Source organism: Camarhynchus parvulus, chromosome 1A (assembly GCF_901933205.1).
Source record: "Camarhynchus parvulus chromosome 1A, STF_HiC, whole genome shotgun sequence".
NCBI classification, from domain to species: Eukaryota; Metazoa; Chordata; class Aves; order Passeriformes; family Thraupidae; genus Camarhynchus; species Camarhynchus parvulus.
In genome coordinates, this window is record NC_044586.1 from 46213098 (window position 1) to 46232226 (window position 19129).

The 19129-nt window shown below is 42.5% G+C and overlaps 1 protein-coding gene across 1 annotated transcript in view; it reads left to right on the top strand.

The window, feature by feature from the left end:
• Window positions 1-14622: 14622 nt before the first annotated feature.
• MET (MET proto-oncogene, receptor tyrosine kinase) overlaps window positions 14623-19129 on the top strand; it is a 90026-nt gene continuing 85519 nt past the window's right edge. The window contains exons 1-2 of the mRNA XM_030960651.1: window positions 14623-14646; window positions 15276-15381. The gene's annotated coding sequence lies outside the window, so the exon portion shown is untranslated. The remainder of the gene's footprint in view (window positions 14647-15275; window positions 15382-19129) is intronic.

Genomic DNA, 19129 nt, shown 5'->3' on the forward strand with positions numbered 1-19129 from the left:
AATTTTCAGAAGGTTAATAAAATGTTTACCAGAATATCCTGTGAAACCACAGTGGTATAAACCAAAGCTCTTATTCAAATTTTAACCCTCAAGTCCACCTACACAAACCAACAAAAAAAAATTACCCTCTTTTGGAAGTACTTTGAGAGCAAGTAAATAATCCAACTGAATACTGCAGTTAGACCTGTTTTGTTTTTCTTAACCCAGTATTTTTCAGTGAGGATGCTGACTAACTCAGTCAAAATCTGATCGTCTGCTACTATTTTCCCATCATTTCCCTTGAGGGATAAACAGATTTTTTCCCAAATTGACTGGGAAAGCACAAGAGTTAGGAACTTCACAGTCAAATACCTGCAATAAATTTTAAAAACAATGAAGAAACCACTGTGCACATGTGGGTGTGCAGTTCACAACCAGCTTGAATTAATTTGTCTTCTGAGACCTGAGTGACCAACTCTCAGGCTAGCTTTGAACAAAAACAAACTCAAAAAGAAATTAGTACATTCTCAAAACATGAAATATTTTATTAGTTTTAAGAAAAATTAATTGTTTTTTAAAATATTTGTTCTTATGGACTTCTGGGACTGACATTAATATATGGTGGAACCACACAAATGTTTTGAATACACAAACAAGTATGATGTTCAAAAAAAAGACTAAACAGATTAGGATTTGCCAACTTGAAAAAGTGACAACCAGAGGAAAATGTAAGGCTTACAAAGAAATCAAGTATTACAGGGGAAAAAATGTAGGGAAAAGAATATTCATTATTTCTTAAAATACAGGAGAAGAAACCAAACTAAATGACAAGGCAGAGAGGTTAAATGTACAGGAGGAAGTGCTGAAGGGTTTTTTTCCACACAGATTTTAGTTAAATAGTGGAACTCATTGGCAGAGGACACTGGAGGCCATATGTGTGCACAAGTACAAAAGAGGACAGGAGAAGCAGATGGAAGAAATGTCCATCAAGAGCAATGAAACGAAAATCTGAGGAATCAGAAACTAGTTCAGGAAGACTTCTGGGTGCAGACAGTTGGAAATTGATTAGGAAAAGAGGGAAATTTGTCTTTGTATGTTTGCCTCATTCTTGTGCTTTTCCCCAAAACATATGTTTTGCGTGTCTCAGAAGTTTGACAGGTTTCTTGGACTTCTCTCCTGTTCCAGTGTAGCAATTTTTATACACTTATGTTGTCAGTGTCTCTCCCTCAATCTCCTTCATTCTTATGACTACAAACACTTTCTAAAATTTCCCAGTGAAACCATAGCTTGCAAGTACCTTTTGTCAAAGCTGGTGAATTTTATAATACATCCCAGGTTCATTCTTCTCAAGTTATCTATCAGGCCTTTGTCTCCACCAATTCTCCAATTTGGTCACATTGAGAACTCTGATCTATGTTTCTTGATACAAGCTTTGGATGTAAGGAGACTTTCCCTTCACAGGTGTTTTTTCTTAAACACTATCAAAACAAAATCTTTTTTTAACAAATACAGAAAATGTGTCCAGTGACATTCTTCCAATATCAAACAATCAAACTGCAGTAATGAGCATGCATTTTGTGAATAACAAGTACGGTGAAAGCAATTATTAAAATGAAACAGAAAACTCCTTTTAGCAATTTTAAAACCATATTTGATGGAATGCATTTTCTAACAAGCCAGAAGTGTGAGTATGAGAAAGGTGCAAGAGCTAAAGCCAGAACAATGAGTGAGTGTTCAGCCTTAGAGGTGAAGGAAGTATGAGTAACTTAAAAAGAAACTCAGAGCTGGTAAATAGGAAAAAATAATAAATGCAAATAAATCACAGCTGCAGAGGGAATTAAAGAAAGTTAAATGTTTGATGATGTGAAATCTAAGTAGTTTAATTCTAAGTGTTAATTATTTCAAGTACCTTTTGCAGCATGCTGAGTTTAGTGAAACAGTATGAATCACTGTCTAGCCTTAAATATGAACCATAATGGAGTTTATTTCAGTGATGGTGTCTGTTTTCTGATTTTTCTACTACAGCAATCCCCAGGCATTGTTTATTTGGGGGGTTGAAAGCCCTTTCCCTATCTTCTGTACAGCACAACAACTCATCTTTCACAAATGTTTTCATACCTGAGGTTAAATAGGCAGAAGTGCTATTTTTCATTCCCTAAGGGGAAGAGCTGCCTTGACACAAATATTGATATCACTGTTATTACAGCTGCCAACAGTTTGGTCTCAGAATGGATCCATGCTGCACATCAAGCTGCAGCAATATTTTACTGGATCTCTGTCTCAAATATTGGCTCCTACATGTATGGGATTTGAGATCCTGGTGCTGTTCTCGGTAAACTCAAAAAGCAAAGACATCTCTGAAGTTGCCATAATATGTCTGGGGGTTTTTTCTCATGCCTTGACTCATTAGAGAGTCACTGCTGATGTGCTGAAGGAATGATTCAGATCCTTCAGGAAAAAAAAGAGAGTCTTTGGCTTCTTTCACTTTTTCATTGATTCATTGGATCCAGTAGAATAGAGCACTTCAGAGCCCACATTCAGGAGAACACAAGATAAAAGATTCCACTGATGCATATACCCAGACTTTCTCAGAGGTAAATTATGAAATTCAGTTTATATCACAATGAACAATTACATATGGAGTTTTTAATTCCTTATAATAGCAGCCTTCAACAATTTAAGAAAAACTAAATTCCAGGCATAATTTGCAAGTACCGCTACATCTCAATTCAGCATTAGTTTTTGTGGATGCTATAGAGGGAAGAATTGTCAAGTTTAGACTCTGACACTGCTCATGTGAGAATGTCTCCTAACTTTCAAAGAGAAACGAAGTCTTAGGAACTTATGGAGTTGTTTACATAAATCAGAGAAAGATCATGTCTGCATCAACAGAAGTTTAAATGTTAACAAAAATTCTGTGGTAAGAAATGAGCTATTTTTTACCATGAAGTACAACACACACTTATGCCACTATGTAAATAAGGATGATAAAATATGATCTAGATATTATCTCAGAATCCACGAGGTGGCAGTGTCATAGTTTTCTTAGTATTGCATGCTAAAACATTAATATTATTGTTTAAAACATATTTTATTATATTTTAATGATATCACATATCATAATAATTATCACCTCAGATTGAAAAATTTAGAGAATTATTTGACACATCTCCTTTATTTCTAAAACCTGGCAAGGAAAAATTATTTTCCTAAGAAAGGGCAGAAACTGTTGTATGAAGACATGGAGCTGGCTTCCTGTGAGGCATCTGTCATGGCCTTGGGTGTTCACTGTTGGGGTTTCTACAGAAGCTTGTGAAGGATTCTGAACTCAGATGTGATCATATCCTACAACCAGAACATCACATCCAAAAATCAACCAGTCTTCCAAACCAACTTTCCTTTACAGTGATAAAAGTAAAGTAAAAAACAAATGGCAATTTCTCCCTATTTCAGTTTTATTAAGAAAACATTGACTTTGTTATTTAGCAAAAATATGAAACGTTAGGCTTATTTTTGCTCATATCAGATCTCTTTAACAAAAAGCTCCTTATCTGGAAAACACAAAATATGTCCCTATGTACATGTAAATATGTCTGCATTATGTTTTTTTTTTTTTAATAATAAGGCTGCAGAACTGCTAAGAATATCTAAAGGGAGAAATGTTCTTGTTCTTCTATTCTACTCTTCCCCAGGAAACACCATATCCCTATTGTAAATGAAGGAAAAGGTCATGAAGAATTTAGCAAGTGGTTTCCTTGGAATTCCCTGGCTAGCAGTGACTTTGCACCCGTAGTTTGCAGGCTGGTGTGTCAGTCCCCAGGGCTGGGGCTGTGGCCATCTCCCAGCTGCTGGCCCCGTGCCCAGTAGAGCCGGGTGGCCCGCGCGGAGCTGCCGTCGCTTTGAGGAGATTAATGTGATTGGATAGATCACATCCATCAGGATCCGTCAGATTCCCAGGAGGATGATTAATTAGTGTAATCTTATTTAAACTCAGGATGTCAATTTCAATCTTTTCTACATCCAATATGAGCTTTCCTCCCTTATTCTAGTGAGCCCTTCAATAAACACCAGGCAGTGTGGGGCCATGAATACACAGCGCTGTTATCAGCAGAGCTGGTGCTGGGATTTCCTAACTGCTGGGATTTCCTAGCTGCTGGCATTTCTAGCTGCCTCTCAGAGCAAGAGCTGCACAGTTGGCTAACTCAACCTGTCACCACTTTCCAAGACAACTGGTCAGGCTCTGTGGCAGCTATAGTGCTCTTCTTAAAAATTCATGGCTGTGACTGTACCTCTTTCTTCTCTCCTGACCACTCCTCCTTGTGATCTCCACGTCTCCTCCAACTCTCCACGTGGCTCTGACTCTTATTCCCTTTCACTGTTCTCTCTCCTGGGATAATCTTGCCCACACATAACATCTCAGCTGTGGTCCTAGCTCTTTTGCCATTCCATACTAAGCTGCATGATGAAGACAACCACCTTGAGGTACCCACTTACAGCTGTCCACATGTGAGCTGGCTACTCCGGTCACACTGTGTGGTGGTGTCATTAATACCAGCTGCCAGGTCAGGAAACAGGCAGACATCTGGAGTCCCAGCGCACATAAGACATACTTTAACTTTCTGGGTCAGTCTTTCATCTTCTCAGAACATCTTCCATCTCCAGCAGCTCAGGCCAAACCTGGTTAAGACTGGGCTTTCAGCTTTCCTCAAAGTTTTGTTGCCTGTGTCCTGCTGCAAGCCCAAGTCCTGCGGCCGCCTCAGACCTACCTGCAGATGCCCACACCTAGCCAGTCTCTAAATCACAGGTTCTGTCTGAGGGAGATGTCTGTAGCCTTTCAAACCCATCTGCAGCCATTTCAGAGCAGTGGCACTCAGCTCTAATACTGGGCAGGGGATCAGGCAGAACCAGTTCTGAATCCCCTCAAAAGGCATGGAGGCAGCTTACCATCCAGGACAAAAGCATGCAAGGTTTACACTCAAGCTGGTGAAAAATATATTATGGTTTGATTAGCCTTACCCTTAAACTTTCAGCCCCCTGCTACACACAAAGTAAATGTTTATAGGCTCTTGGAATTACCAAGATGGGAACAGTGGAAGAGAAACAAAGTGTTCAGTGATCAAAATGTCTGCAATTTCTTTGTGTCTATTTAAGAACTATCTTCAAAACTACTGTGACAGAAGTAGATCAGGGGGTCAGCTAGATCAGGTATCTCATTAGCCATATATTAAATGAAATTTTAATAAAACTGTTAATTTGCACAACTAGTAAAATTTTCCTTGTATATTTTGCTGCACTTTTAATCTTAACAAAAAGACAGAATTCTACTGTGTGGTCTAATGCTACCTTTCATAATGAGAAAAAAACCCAGAAGTCTAGAGTCAAGAAATTTAGGATAAATTTAGGAGCTTTGTAAGTGTTGGGTTTTTATGTTTCTATCTGCAGATTTTGTTTGCTTTCTTTCTCAAAAGCAAAGTGGTCTGGTCCAAAATCTCTTGGACAACACTGGAGATAACTCAGAAAGAATATTTCCATTGAGAGTTGATCTAAATTAATTAGTTTTGAAAATTCCATCTTTTGCATTTTCCTGGGTACTTCCCTCATAGCACTTCAGGCAAAAAAACAGCTGGGTTCTTCTTGTTTGACTACCTGTCTATAACTGAGACCCAGATAGGAAGATGTCCTACATTTTGAATCAAGTGTATGAACAAAAATAATCAATGCTTCATATTTTAGAAGCATTGATTTAAATTCTCAGAGGTTTTTCTCTCTGTTGCTGTTTACTATAAAAGGAGACCAGACTGAGATCCTTGGGCATCTCACAAGGCACATGAAGTGATCTGGGTCTTGCCTGGATGAGAGGATGGCTGAGAGCCCACCTCTGACACAGAGGCCACCCCACAGTGGGATGATAGGGCTGGAGATCTTCCTTTCCTTCCTAGAAAGCAGCAGCCTTTCCTTTTTATCTCCAGTCACACCTCCACCCCAGCCACTCCCCTGACATGTTTGGGTTGAGATTAAGCTTGTCTCCTGATTAATGCCAATAGGATGTGCGCAATGAGACACATCGCAGCCTTCTAAGATAATGTTAACAGTTATTACATCATAATTGTCATTAAAGAGCACTAACACATACCAGCAAAATGTTTGCAATACATTTTAGCTCTCAGAAAAGCATTAAAAGCTACTTTAAGATGTAAAAGGTCTGTCTAGCTTGCACATTCAGAGGAAATTGAAAACCCCCAACAAATGGCCATTCCCACACTGCCCTCAGTGAAACCCTTGAGAGTTTCTCAGCCCTGTTCCTGTGTTTCTCTGGGGACTGAGAGAAAAGGCTGAAGTGACCTGGATGCTTTGAGGCAGCCAGCTGACCTCACAAGCTAGCTGGACCAAGGTGACCAAGGTGACTTTCACGTGGTGACCAGGATGCTCAAGGCAGATGATCCAAATAATTCTGACTTCTTCCCTGTTTCTCATGAAATGGTTGCGGACAAAAATCACTAGATTTCACAAAAAAGCAGCTATGTGTTCAGCCAAATAAATAAGTTACTAATGTATAGATTAACAACACAACATTGGCAAAAGGAATATTTTCAGAATTAGCATCATAGCTCATGGTCCCAGTTTCAAAGCTGTGATTTTAATCTTATTTTCATATCAGGCTTATCTCTCTGACCTATTAAGGCATCAAAAAAAAACTTTCCTCTAGGATTTTTGGACATTCAGAAAGATAATTCTACATTAGACCTACTTTCATCCCTAAGCTTCTCTAGAGGTTTCCTTCCTGTCTTAACTTAGTCAAGACAGTGGTTTTCTCTGTTCCTCAGTCCCCTATCAGTAAAATGAAGCTAATAGTACTTGCTAGTAGTGACTTTTGGTGAAGACTAAGACAGCAGGAGTTTGAGATGTTCTGCAGTATGTTAGCATGGGAGACAGCAATAAGAGGGAAGAGCCTATGTAAAAATGAAGAAAAGAAGGGTAAAAATCTTTCTAGTCTCTTAGTTCAGAGTCAAACTTTAGGAGCAAACGTGGGAGTCAATCAGAGCTGGATTTGTCCTGATGGTAATTGCAGCTTTTTATACGATCATTTAAATTGTCTGTCAAATGAAAATATTTCTGTATAATGAGCATGCTATTAAAAACACCCCTGCCAAAGTGAGGGCAGACACAGTCACCACATCTATGAGGGACTGGCACAGATTCACAGCTACCATTGGGCCTGGTGAACACCAGAGCACAATGCCTGAGCCTTCTGCAGCCCTCCACAGCAGGCTGGGCAGGTATTCAGAGTGAGTACCACGATTTAATTTGAAAAAAAGCATCAACTTCCAGTCTCTCACTTCTGATGTACTCATTATCCAGCTAAATCTCCCGAACTGGACAGGTTTTGTCCTACTGGTTCCCTCTTTCCTGCTGCCCACTTCTTGGTGGGGTGCTTTTGTTCCTTCTTAGAGATAAAATTAAATCTATGAAAGTGACCAAAATCAGTAAGGTGTTCTTACAAAACCCACGTTTTAACTTTGAATTTTGCCTTTGTTAAAAATCTCTCAGCAGACAGAGGGAAGTGAAACATAAAATTACCAAGCTGAAGTAATCCTTTTTGGTTTGGCTCAGTATTTCCTCTGAATTCCTTGTTTCATTTGATTTGAAAATGTTCCCAAACTCAAAGTTAAACTTTAAGCTCACCTGAGTACTTGCTGGTATGTTTAAACATGCTTTCTCCCTGTATGTTACACAACAGTGCTATTAGCTCCCAAAGGAGTACAAACAATAAAATTGTAATAATAGTATAAGGACACTCTGATTTTTTTCCTTTTTTTTTGGGGTGAAGAAATGTACTGTTATCAGTATAGATGTTGTTAAGGACACAAATATTTCCTGGCTACATATTATGGGTGTGCTCCTGCCTAATTTAAAATTATGGGATTTTAACGTTGACTTCATTCTCCATAGTATTACATTCATAATCAGCACATGTGTCTAATTAAATAATGAAAGTTATTGAAAGTAATAATCTCCTATCAAGATCCTCATGAGCTGGGCTGTATCCTAAACCAGCCTTATGAAATAGAGCTTTTGGCAAATACCATATGCTTACATCATTAGAGAATCAACTATGTTATTCTAAAGTTAACTTTAAAATGCAGGTTCTTTAATGATAATGAACCAAATCCAAGCCTGAATTATTTGGCTCGGTAACAGAATACACCTATTTATCTTTAAAAATGTATAAGAATAGGTATTGTACATAAAATCCAACACAATCTGAACCACATCTGAGAAACATCTCATATTTAATAACATTAAGCAAAAAAAACTATGAGATTTTAGAACTGTGCTCTAATTCTTCAAGGAGATATAGAAGACAAATTTTACACACTCAAGGTAAAGTGACCAGCTTTTCCAAACTGACAAATATTTTTGTGTGTAAGCCCCTGGATGTGGGGAAAATATGATGATGAGACCTAGACACAGCTCTTCAAGACTAAGCATGTCAGGCAAATTGCCACTATAAACAACATCAGTCTGAGATTTTGCCAAAGACCTCCACTTTGATAGTTGCAGAGAGCTAGGACACAAGTTCCCAAGTCTACAAACACTTGTGTATGCAATTGATTTCATTACCAAACCATTCTGAAATGCCTCTCCTTTCTTTCCTCTTGACACATGGTTAATATTATGCCAAGAAAATATAGATCAATACAGGATCTCATTTTTTTTTCTGTATTCTCTGGCATTTTATGGAAGTTTTACAAAGATGGTTTCTGATGCTAAAATGTTTTCCTTTCTCACACCTGTTGAAAAAAATTATTGAGGAAAAAGTCTTTGAGTTAATTTGAAAACAGGCAAACTGCTATAAATACAAGTAAGAGCAGAAAGTAAAGGGGCTTTTTCTCCTCAAAATCTCTGTTCCACTCCTTGGACATAGTCCTTACAGCAGCATTACCTTAAGCAGTAGCATTCTGAGATGCTTTCAGACAAAGAAGAAATCTGAAGGTGATGGTTCTCTTTCAGTGCACAGGAGTTCACCAACAGTATTATTTGTGCAAATGGCAACTGCAGAGCTGTGTCATGACCTGCAAGGATGAGCACAACTGCAAAAGCCAGGCTACAAATGCCTGTGGCACTCAGCATCACCTAACTTAGGCAAGAGCTTAATTTTGGGCATCTGATTATCTCTACTGAAGCTTATATCCTCTAAAAGTAGTCTGAACTGTGTTTGCTCATGCATGCTCACATGCGTGTTAGCAGAGTCACACCCTTCCCCTGCTCACCAGGTGCACACATAGCTGGAGGCAGGATTTGTTCCTGTGCTTTTAAATAGGCAGATTTTCTATTTCCAATGATCTGGATGCTATGCCCTTTATAATACAAACAGCAAACTGAGGTGGGGGAAAAAAGACTGCACCTGTATTACAGGAATCAGACTTAAAAGAGATGTTAGGAAACTTTCTAGCAGCTAGTCCAAAAAATAATCCTAGAAATATAAACATCTGAGTGATTTCACTACTAAACAAAAGCAACAGTTAAAATAAAGGGGTGGTGAAATTAATTTAAAATGTACTAAAAACAACATCAAGAAACAGTGATGCATTTTAACTAAGTGTGCAATAGTGGTGAACTTATGAATATTATACATAGCGATTTCTTCACTTTGTAAATATTTTAATTCTGAGTATCATCAGATTTGTTTTCAGTTATGCAAACAAGTCTATTGTTCCAAAGTGGCACATGTATGGTACTGCGTTTAGATTTTGTCACGAAGCAGTTCATGCTGAGCTATGCTAGGAAAGTTCTCCACAGCATGTGCTGGAAAGCCTTTGCTGCTGCAGTGTGAACTCAGTGAATGCACCAAGGGCTACTGCACATCTGTCATTTTCAGGGACATGAGCATAAAGACTATTCAGCTTTCCATCCCTGAAATGATTTCTTGGGTTTGTATGTTCAGAGGTACTCATTCAGGGATTTAATGTATTTCAACACCACTAGGAAAGGAGGCAAGGTTCGGGTGGGAGCAGTGAGATCCATACCATCTCCTCCTCTGCCTTCAGGAGGCCGAGGTGCCCCCTCCAGTTAAGCTGATGTAAATCTCAGCTGCCATGAGCCCACCCTCCTCCTGAGTTTCTGACCTCGTCCTTTTGCAGCACTAGCACTCACATTACTGCATAGCAGATGGATTTGAAGAGCTAATCTATCTGTAAACTAATCTTTGTTCTTTTGAGTGATTAATTTTTGCTGGATACCTGAACTTCATGTACCAGTTTCCCATGTGATCACCAAGGCTCTGGGACTGGCACGAAAAGGACACAGAGCCATGGCAATCCAGACTTCAGATGCACTAACCCCATAAACATTTTCCTCCATTATCAAGAATTACACTTGAAGCATTCACCATTTGGATTTTAGAATGGCCCAGTTGTGGTGTTCATTTACAAGCAGAAAGACAAACAAGGAGGAAAAACTCATCAAGTTAAACAAAAGACTTCTCTTTGCTAAAAATCACCTATCATCCAGAATGCAATAGGTGGAAACACCTTCTGTTATGATCTGTGTTTCCATACAAATGGAGAACTGCCCAGAGTAGCCTAGTGGTTAGAGATTAGGACTTCTAACTGCAGACTTCTATTCCTGGCTTTGCAAGGGACTTTTGCAACCACAGGCTGAAATTTCTTCCAGTGACATTGTTGACCCTCTTACAAACAAACAGAAAGTACTTATTTAGTTTTCAGAAGCTATGGGCTTAGTTAATAAATGGCAAGATAATAAATGCCATAAAATGCAGTGATGATCAAATCTTTGAATCTAGAGATCTTAGTAGCAATTGTGATATTTAGCCTGGTTTCCAGAGAGGCAAACAACACCATGGGCATTTTTTCTCCAAAGCCCAACCCCCAGTCAGCACTGCCTCCCTGCCCACTGTGTGCTTTTTGAGCCCAGGAAAGACAGTGAAAGACAGTGAAAGTGACTTGAAGGGACAAAGTAGTCACAGGAAAATGTGCCTCAGGCACAACCCCTTCCCTGAGCTGCCCCTGGCATTTGCAGCCAGGCTGCCTTCCAGTGAATAAGGGTCTACAGGAAATACAGCTACACATTATCCCAGCAGGCTGTTGCTCTGTAATTTTCCCCTTGGATCGCTGGTCTGTCAGGCAGTTGAGCTGGGTGGGTTTACCTAAGGCTCTTTTATTTTGTTTATCAACCTCCAGAGAGACTCAGACTCAGCTATTCTGAGTCCCTGTTGCAGGGTTCTGCAACAGGAAGGTACCTGATACCCACCACAATGAAGCTCAGCTCCAGAGATCTTTGTCTTGTGTGTTCTTAAGCATTAAATTAATTCCTTTCCGCTGTCTTGCTCCTTCTGAAATCATTTACTCATGAGTAAGCTCCACTAAGTCAGAAGTCTCTGGAGCCTCACAATGACATTTGCATTTTATATTTGCTCCCAAAGGTGTGAATGACTGCAGAGGACAAAGAGTAAATCCTCTGATGGTACCATACAGCTGTGGTGCCATGAAGTAGAGTGTGGTTCTGCAGCAAGGCACAGTAGATTCGTGTTTGATTCTGCACTTTTAGAAAATGTGGTTAGATCCAGATTTGCAGAGGTATTTAAATATATATTTTCCTTATTGAAATTAAGTATAAATTGGATACATAATTCTATAAACTTCATTTTGCTACCTGTAGTTATGATAAATAATTTCTCAGGTTCTGAATGGAAGTCACAATGAAACTCATAAAACTGAAGTGGACACTTTACTGTGCTGAGATGCATTACTGCCAATGCATAGAAGTCATCCTGTGTTTTCATTCCTCATGTTTACACTTGAAACTTTAACTTCAACATAGCCTTGCAATTCATTTTTCTAACTATGTTTGTATTCTTGGAAATGTGATAGGGCTTGCTCATCAGCTTCCTATCTCAAAACACCTCAGGGCTGGAAAGCATGTGCCAATACACTCCCTGGTGTGTTCCAGTTCTCTTACTGAACAGATCACCCTCACAGACTCTCCTTCACACTTTTGAATTGTTTTTTCCAGCGCCGTCAGCTTTCTAAAATGTGTCACACCATCTTATGCCAGACTGAAGAGGATCAGCTCCTTTTGGACAGGAGAGAGATTAGGAAAACCTATAAAGAGACCAGGATGATGAGTAAGAAAGTCACAGTTTCTTTTTCACCCATAACTGCACCTTAAAGGTACTTCAAGCCTCTGAGAAGTTGTTCATGGTGCATATATATCATTGCAAGCATGATGAAAGGAGTATCAGATGATTATCAAAGCCTCAATGCAGTGTCACTGTCTCATAAAACTAACCTAAAATAACATGGCATCAGCATGGTCGAAATGGAAAGGAAACATCTGTTTCTCCTTTTTATGTTAGTGACAATCCATTTGTTAGCTTTAGAATAGCACAGGCTGTCCCACTGATAACAGCCTGGGCGCTGGCTGCTCAGCCCAGGCAGGTGCACAGCGAACTCAGGAGCAGCCTAAGAACAAATAATATGAGGGGCTGTCCTTAGGATGAACTCCGGATTTAAATCTTTTTCTTTATCACTCTCTTTCAAAACCCTTAAGGCAGATTCTCCCAAATCTGGTGTGGCTGTATGGATGCACAATGACTGACAGATCACTAACTGAAGCCCAGCAAGTAGTACAGTCTAATTGTAGCCATGCTTTTCCCTGGGAGGGGTTGGCATTGTCTTCTTTTTCTAACCATTGATGAGCATTAATTGAAATAAAGGTTATTGAAGTAAATGGACAGATTTCCAGATGCTTGAAAGAAATGAGATTACATCAGTAATGAAGTTTAAGAGACAAGTGCTGAATTCTGCACCTGGGATGGGACAACACTTATGAACAGATTGGGGAACAAGAACTTAGAGACCAGCACTGTGGAAAGGGAGCCAGGGTTCCTGGTTGATGGCAAGCTGAATTCAAGTCAGCAGTGCCCTGGCAGCCAAGAAGACCAGCCATGTCCTGGGGCCATCACTAGCTGGGCAAGGGAGGGGATTGTTCCACTCTGCTCTGCACTGGGGCAGCCTCACCTCGAGTGCTGGGGGCTGGTTTGGGCACCATAATAGAAGGAAAATCTAGAACTGCTAGAAAGCGTCCAAAGGAGGGCAATGAAGATGGTGAAGAGCCTTGAGGAGAAGCCTTATGAGGAGTGGCTGAGGTCACTTTGTCTGTTCAGCCTGGAGAAGAAGAAACTGAGGGGACACCTCATTGCAGTTACAGCTTCCTCTCAAGGGGAAGCTGGGGGCAGGCTGCTCTCAATCACACATCTGTTTTTGCACAGAATCAGCTTATAGCTAGGTTAGATGTCTTCATCACTAGTGCTGGCAAGTCCATAGAAAAGAGGAGACAGATAAATTGTGAAAGAGTAGCAGAAGACTAGCAGAAAGGTGGCTAAGTGCTTTTCTAAAATGTTTTGTTCTCTTGTACAGCTTTGTCTTTGTACATGGTGACATCCAAGGCCTAAAACAAATACATACAATATTTAATTTTCCTTACAGAATGTTTTGATGTAAGGTCTGACATTTTTCCCATGGTTAATCATGAAACTGGGCAGTGTTTCTTACAGTTCCTTGTACTTCACTCACGAAAAACATTCATCGGTTTAAATGGTATGATTAAGGGGAGCAGAGTTGGGGCCAAAAAAGGAAGCAAGCAAAGGGAAAATAGATGTCTCCAGTAACTTCTATTGGAATATGGAGCCTTTCACTTAAAATCTGGTTTAAATCAGTAGCTGCTGAAACTCGTTACCAGAAAAAAAGATGGATCCTTTGCTGCATGCCCCAGCGTTGAGACTTGCAGTCTCTCAGCAGCTCCACAAGTGTACATTGCACAGGCAGTATTGCTGAATGACTCAGTTTCTCAGCACCTCTGAAAGATGAAGTCATCATCTGCTTTGCAAACCTTGGGAGGGAGAAACCCCAACCTATGCAGTCTAGTACCCTGTCGGAAGCACATATGGGGAAAGAGAGCTACTTGATAGTCTATATAAACTGAGGTAATTTGTTTGAATTACATGTGGATAGACATTTAAAGCACAGTCAGCACTCACACCATGATAGTGCAATACGGGCTAAATTTGTTCACTATTACACAGCCTAGGGGTGTCCCGGGACAAGCTTAGGGGCGCCCACATCTTGACCTCTCAGGGTTAGGTTTTAATATTAGTCAGGCACTGACACCTGATAGTGGGTGCCCAGCGGCCGGGAGTGAGGACAGAGGGTGTGCCTGTACACCACTGGTACCCACTTGGGCTGAAAACGCCGAGGTGCAGGATAAGGTCCACCAAGGGTCCCCTCCTGTCTTTCCCCATCTGGGGAGTGACAGCCATCCCTCCTGCCCCCAGGTTGGGGGCGCATGGCCGGGAGGGACGAGGGGAAGAAAGGAGGGGAGGGGGAGCGAGAGAAGGAGGTCCCCCTCCCTCCTTCTCCCCGCCGCGCACCCGGGCTCCTGCGATGTGGTGAGTCACAGGCAGGTCAGGACCGCGCCGGAGGGGCGGAGGGAGCGCGGGGACCGGCTGATTTACCGCTGGGAGCCGCCACCAGCGCGGCGGAGGCGCCTGAGGGAAGGGCGCGGAGAGCCGCCCCGCAGCCCAGGTGCCGTGCGGGAGGGAGGGAGGGAGCCCCTGCCGCCGGGGCGCGCAGCCCCTGCCGCCCCCAGGTAGGGACAGCAGCGACAGCGGGGCTGGGCCGGGGCAGCCCGAGCCCGCGGGGCGCAGGGGAGCGGCGGAGCGGCGCGGGGCCGCAGAGGTGCGCCGGGCTGCGCCCCGCTCCGCCCCGCCCGCCCGGGCTGGGCCGGCCGCCGGGCCGGGAGCGCCGAGCCAGCCCAGCCCAGCCCGCCGGGCGCAGCGCTCGCCCCTCCGGCCGTGGTGCCGGCGCGCAGCCCGCTCCGCTCCGCTCCGGTAAGCACCGGCACCCGCGGGGGACGCGGGATGAGCCGGGAGCGGGGGAGGACGGGCAGCGGCGCGGGGCTGCCTGTGCCCCGCCCGGGAACTTCGCGGGAGCCGCCGCTGCTCCGCCGGGGCGGGCCGGGCGCCGCGGGGGCAGGTGATAGCGGTGCGGGGCAGGTGATAGCGGTGCGGAGCAGGTGATAGCGGTGGGGGCTGCGGGCCGGCCCCTGCCCCGGCCGGGCTCCGCAGGGCGCCGGGACACGGGAACGCTGCCGCGGCGGGGCAGGGCAGGGCGGGCAGCGCTCCGCGGGCAGGCGGGCAGCGCTCGCCGGGATGCTGTGGGCAGCGCCCTTGGCCGCAGCCGGAGCCGCTGCCCCTCCCGCCCCTTCCCGCTCTGCAGGAGCGCTGCGGGGCAGTGTCCGGCAGTGCAGCCTGGAACTTCCAACTCGGAGACGGTGGCTCCGCGTTTGTGGCGGCTGGTCCGACCGCCTTCCGTGAGGCGCGGGGTGAGCCTGCGGGGTTCCCCAAGTTGGGGATGTGTACTTTACGGTTGCGCGGCGTTCACAGTTTTCCTTGCGGTATGGCCTTTTTGTGTTGTTGTTGTTGGGGTTTGTTTGGGGTTTTTTCCCCCCCCATTTTTAAAAGCAGAATTTGCTTCGAACGGTAAACAAATCGCAAAGGGCTCATATAATGCATTCCACCATTGTTTCCATGTCAGCATTAAATTATGAGGTTTTAGGCTTTATGAAGCTGAATGCACTCCTTAGAAATTGGAAGTTTTGCACATACATCAATAGGGATTAGTAATCAAATAGCAGTGTTGTTTAACAAACTGTGCGTTTGTAACCTGCAGGAGGTTTATTCAAGCTGCAGTGCATGCTTTTCCCGAAGAACCTATGCCCTGTGTGATAGTTCATTTGCTTTCATCCCACAGGTGCTTTTTTCATTGTCCAGCTGCAAAATGAGGATGGTGTCTCTTTTTTGTTGTATTTTTATTTTAGATCTGAGAGGTTTGGATTCATAGTCAGGCAAAATGAAGTCTCACATGTTTCTCAGAGTGCTGGTTAAATGTTTACAGATCATACACTGTAAGAGCAAAAAGCTAGCCTTTGGCAGGAGCTGCATGTTGAAAACAAAGTAACTTGGAGAATGACTGTATCGCTTGTTCTTTGTGCCCTAATCCTTCTTCAGCACTGTATGATTCTTTTTCTGTCTTCTAATACAAACTGAATCATTTGGAAACTGGGATATTTTGTAAAACATTCATCTCGCTATTTAGAGAAGAGAGAGTCAACTTCTGTGCCTTTTTGGTGGACAGGGAATGAATTGTCTTTATTATCATGCAAGGATTTTCTCTCTTTTGCTCTTCTTTTTCCCCCTTTTTTCTTTTTTGTTCTTTTTTATTCTTTTTTTTTTTTTTTTTTCTTTTTTTTCCCCTTCTCTTCAGAGGCCAGCCACTGCATAGCAGTTCTTTATTGGTAAGCTAAAGTGCACATATTGTGGCTGGGGAGGGGTTCACAGATGTGTTATTTGCTCAAGTGTAGATGACAGTGCAGCCATAGATGGATGGGAGCTCACTGAGTCAGGGCAAGGTGGCCAGAAAGCAAAAATTTAGCAGAAGTTCAATGAAAAGCTCATGATAGCAAAACTAAGTAGCAAGTGTTGTCTTTCCAGTACTGCCTTTCCCATCCTGATTCTCCTGCATTTATGGTTTTCTGGTACCTTAGCTGATGACCTGTAACCTCGTCTTGCTTGTCCAGTGCAATCAAAGGGGGCAACCTGCCTACTCTTCTTCTTCTATGATCTGCAAATGTCTGCTCTGTATTTTTCAATTCAGAGGAGAAATTCAAAGCCTGCTGCCTCCCAAATCTGGCTTCCAGAACTCCAGAGACTAAGTGGCACAGCTGGCTGCAGTGTAAGAGCAGCAGTCTTGCCTTCACAGCCACAAAGGGAACCTGATGCCGGCAGCATGCTGTGCTGGGGTAGCCAGAGAGGCAGAGCTGCAGCAGTGGGAGTCACAGAGCACTGGGTGATCTGCTTTGTGCCACGATTGCTTCGTGGTGGGCATGTGTCTAGACTTTATTGCTTCAGGCAGAAAGCAAGGAGAGGTCCTCCATCTCCATCTGTGTTTGTGAAATATCTAGTGTAATGGAAATCCTGCTTGGGCTCCCTCAGCACTACACATAATTTCTTGACCAAGAAAGGGATAGGGTAGCTGAACAGCGTTCGCTGAAACTACAGAAACACAAAATTAAATAGGGGGTAACAAGGATCTGTTTGGTGCAAAGCAGAGGAAGGCATGCAGTGTGTGACACTTCAGACACACCTTGCTAAGATTTTGGGTGGCAACACCACTTTTGTGGTGGGCTCCTGTGGAACCCTTATATCCAGCCTTTCTACCTCCCTGTTGCTCCCTTGCTGTCTGTCCTTTGAGCTGGTGGCACAACTTCATGTTTCATTAGGCTGTTACCCTCAGATGAACCATCAACCTGTGCATCTTGTCTGCTGTGGCCACAGTTGGTGATTTTGCTTCCTATGCAGAGGTTGTATTTGGTAATTAAACCTGTGCAGTGCACCACTGGTGGTCGTGCCACACTGCCCCAAGCAGCATGCCATCACCAAGGAGGCAGGGCCGGAGCTCCATGAAGAGCTCTGAGGATGGCATCTTTCTGCTACAGCCAGGATGAGGAGGTTTCTGTTCTTCTCTTACAAAAATGATGTGTTTTTCTTGGCAGTGGCTTTAAAAATCTCTGTCTCATAATCAGCCACTGATGCAAACATGTTAGCAGAAGCCATTTTTAAATCAGTTTCCTTACCCAGGGGAAATGTAGTATAGACAGGGCCTTCAGGAAACGAATAATTAGGTGACCTTTTTCCCCCCAGAATATCAGGTCTGTTTTATGTAGAGCTGTTTGAAGTCACACAAATTCTCATTACTCTCCAAATCTCTAACCTTGCCTTGTTTAAGATACCTTTTAGGAAATCAAATCAGTGTTTCAATCTAATTTCCAAAGGCATTCAAACACATGGTATGTGTGCTAACTTGTTTCCTCTAGCATTAACAAATCTAGCAAATTGCCAAGCTATTTGCCTTGAGGAAAACTCTGATGTTGTACAAGAAGATAATGTATTTTTTTCTTTCTCCAATTTTAAACATTAGAGAAAGAAAAGAGAGGTAAAGTTATCAGACCACGTTAGTCCAGGATATAACTCCTTTGAAGCAAACAGTGTTCCCAAGTAGACTGCCATGGTTTTTGATCTGTTCTGGGACTTTTTAGTCACGCTGTGATCTTTTTCAGTCGCTTGATGTGGCTGGATGGTGGCTGAGTCCTCTTGGCTCAGATGGACTTTCATTGAATTAGTTGCAATTGAGTATACCAAATATTAGAGTGGAGATAAATAATTTGAGGGGCTTATAACCCTCAAATTTTAAGAATTTTATAATGCTTGTATTTTAAGGAGAGGCTGTGTACATAAGCCAAGCACAAGTGTGCATGTGGTGCAACAGTAGCAGTGAATGCTCTGAAACCTCCCCCTGCCACTCCTCCCAGCACACCAGTCACCAGGGAAGCAAGTGCTCCAGAACATTTAATTTTTCAAGCAGTTGTCAATAACAGAAGATTTTCTGCAGTGCTGAGGAGTTTAAAATGCTTAAAATTCTTAAATGAAATGCTGCTTTTTCTGTGCATCCTACAGCTCTGATAGTTTCTTCTGCTTGTCCCAAGAAAATTAACATTCAATTGTCCTTTTGTATGGAAGGCAGCAAAAGGTTCTTGTTTGAATTAATGATAAATTTGATTGCAAATGCATGTGGGAGGGAAATTGCCAAAGGCTTTCAGAAGATTTTCATTTTGCCCAAGTGTTCACACCATGGCCATCACCATGGTATTTGATAGCTATCCCCTTCGTTATGTATGTTGCGGTTTTAGCCTCACATTGAAGGGTCACGCTGGCATATCTTTTTTTCCTGCAGTCATACAGAAGTAACAATTTTTTATGTAAGTTGCTTTCCTTTACTGCAGTTCCTTCATTTTGATGTTTATCCAGCCAAACAGTATCAAAATCTTTTTGACATGTATGGTTATAATTTCTGTGAGGGATCAGTGACCTAGCTTGATAAATTTAAAAGTTCAGCAATAAACCTAAATATGTGACATTTATTGAAATTCATTCTTTGCCATGGAGCTACTTTCTTTCAAAAGTATTGAGAATAGTAAGGGATTGCATCTGCAATTTGATTAAATCTACAGTTGT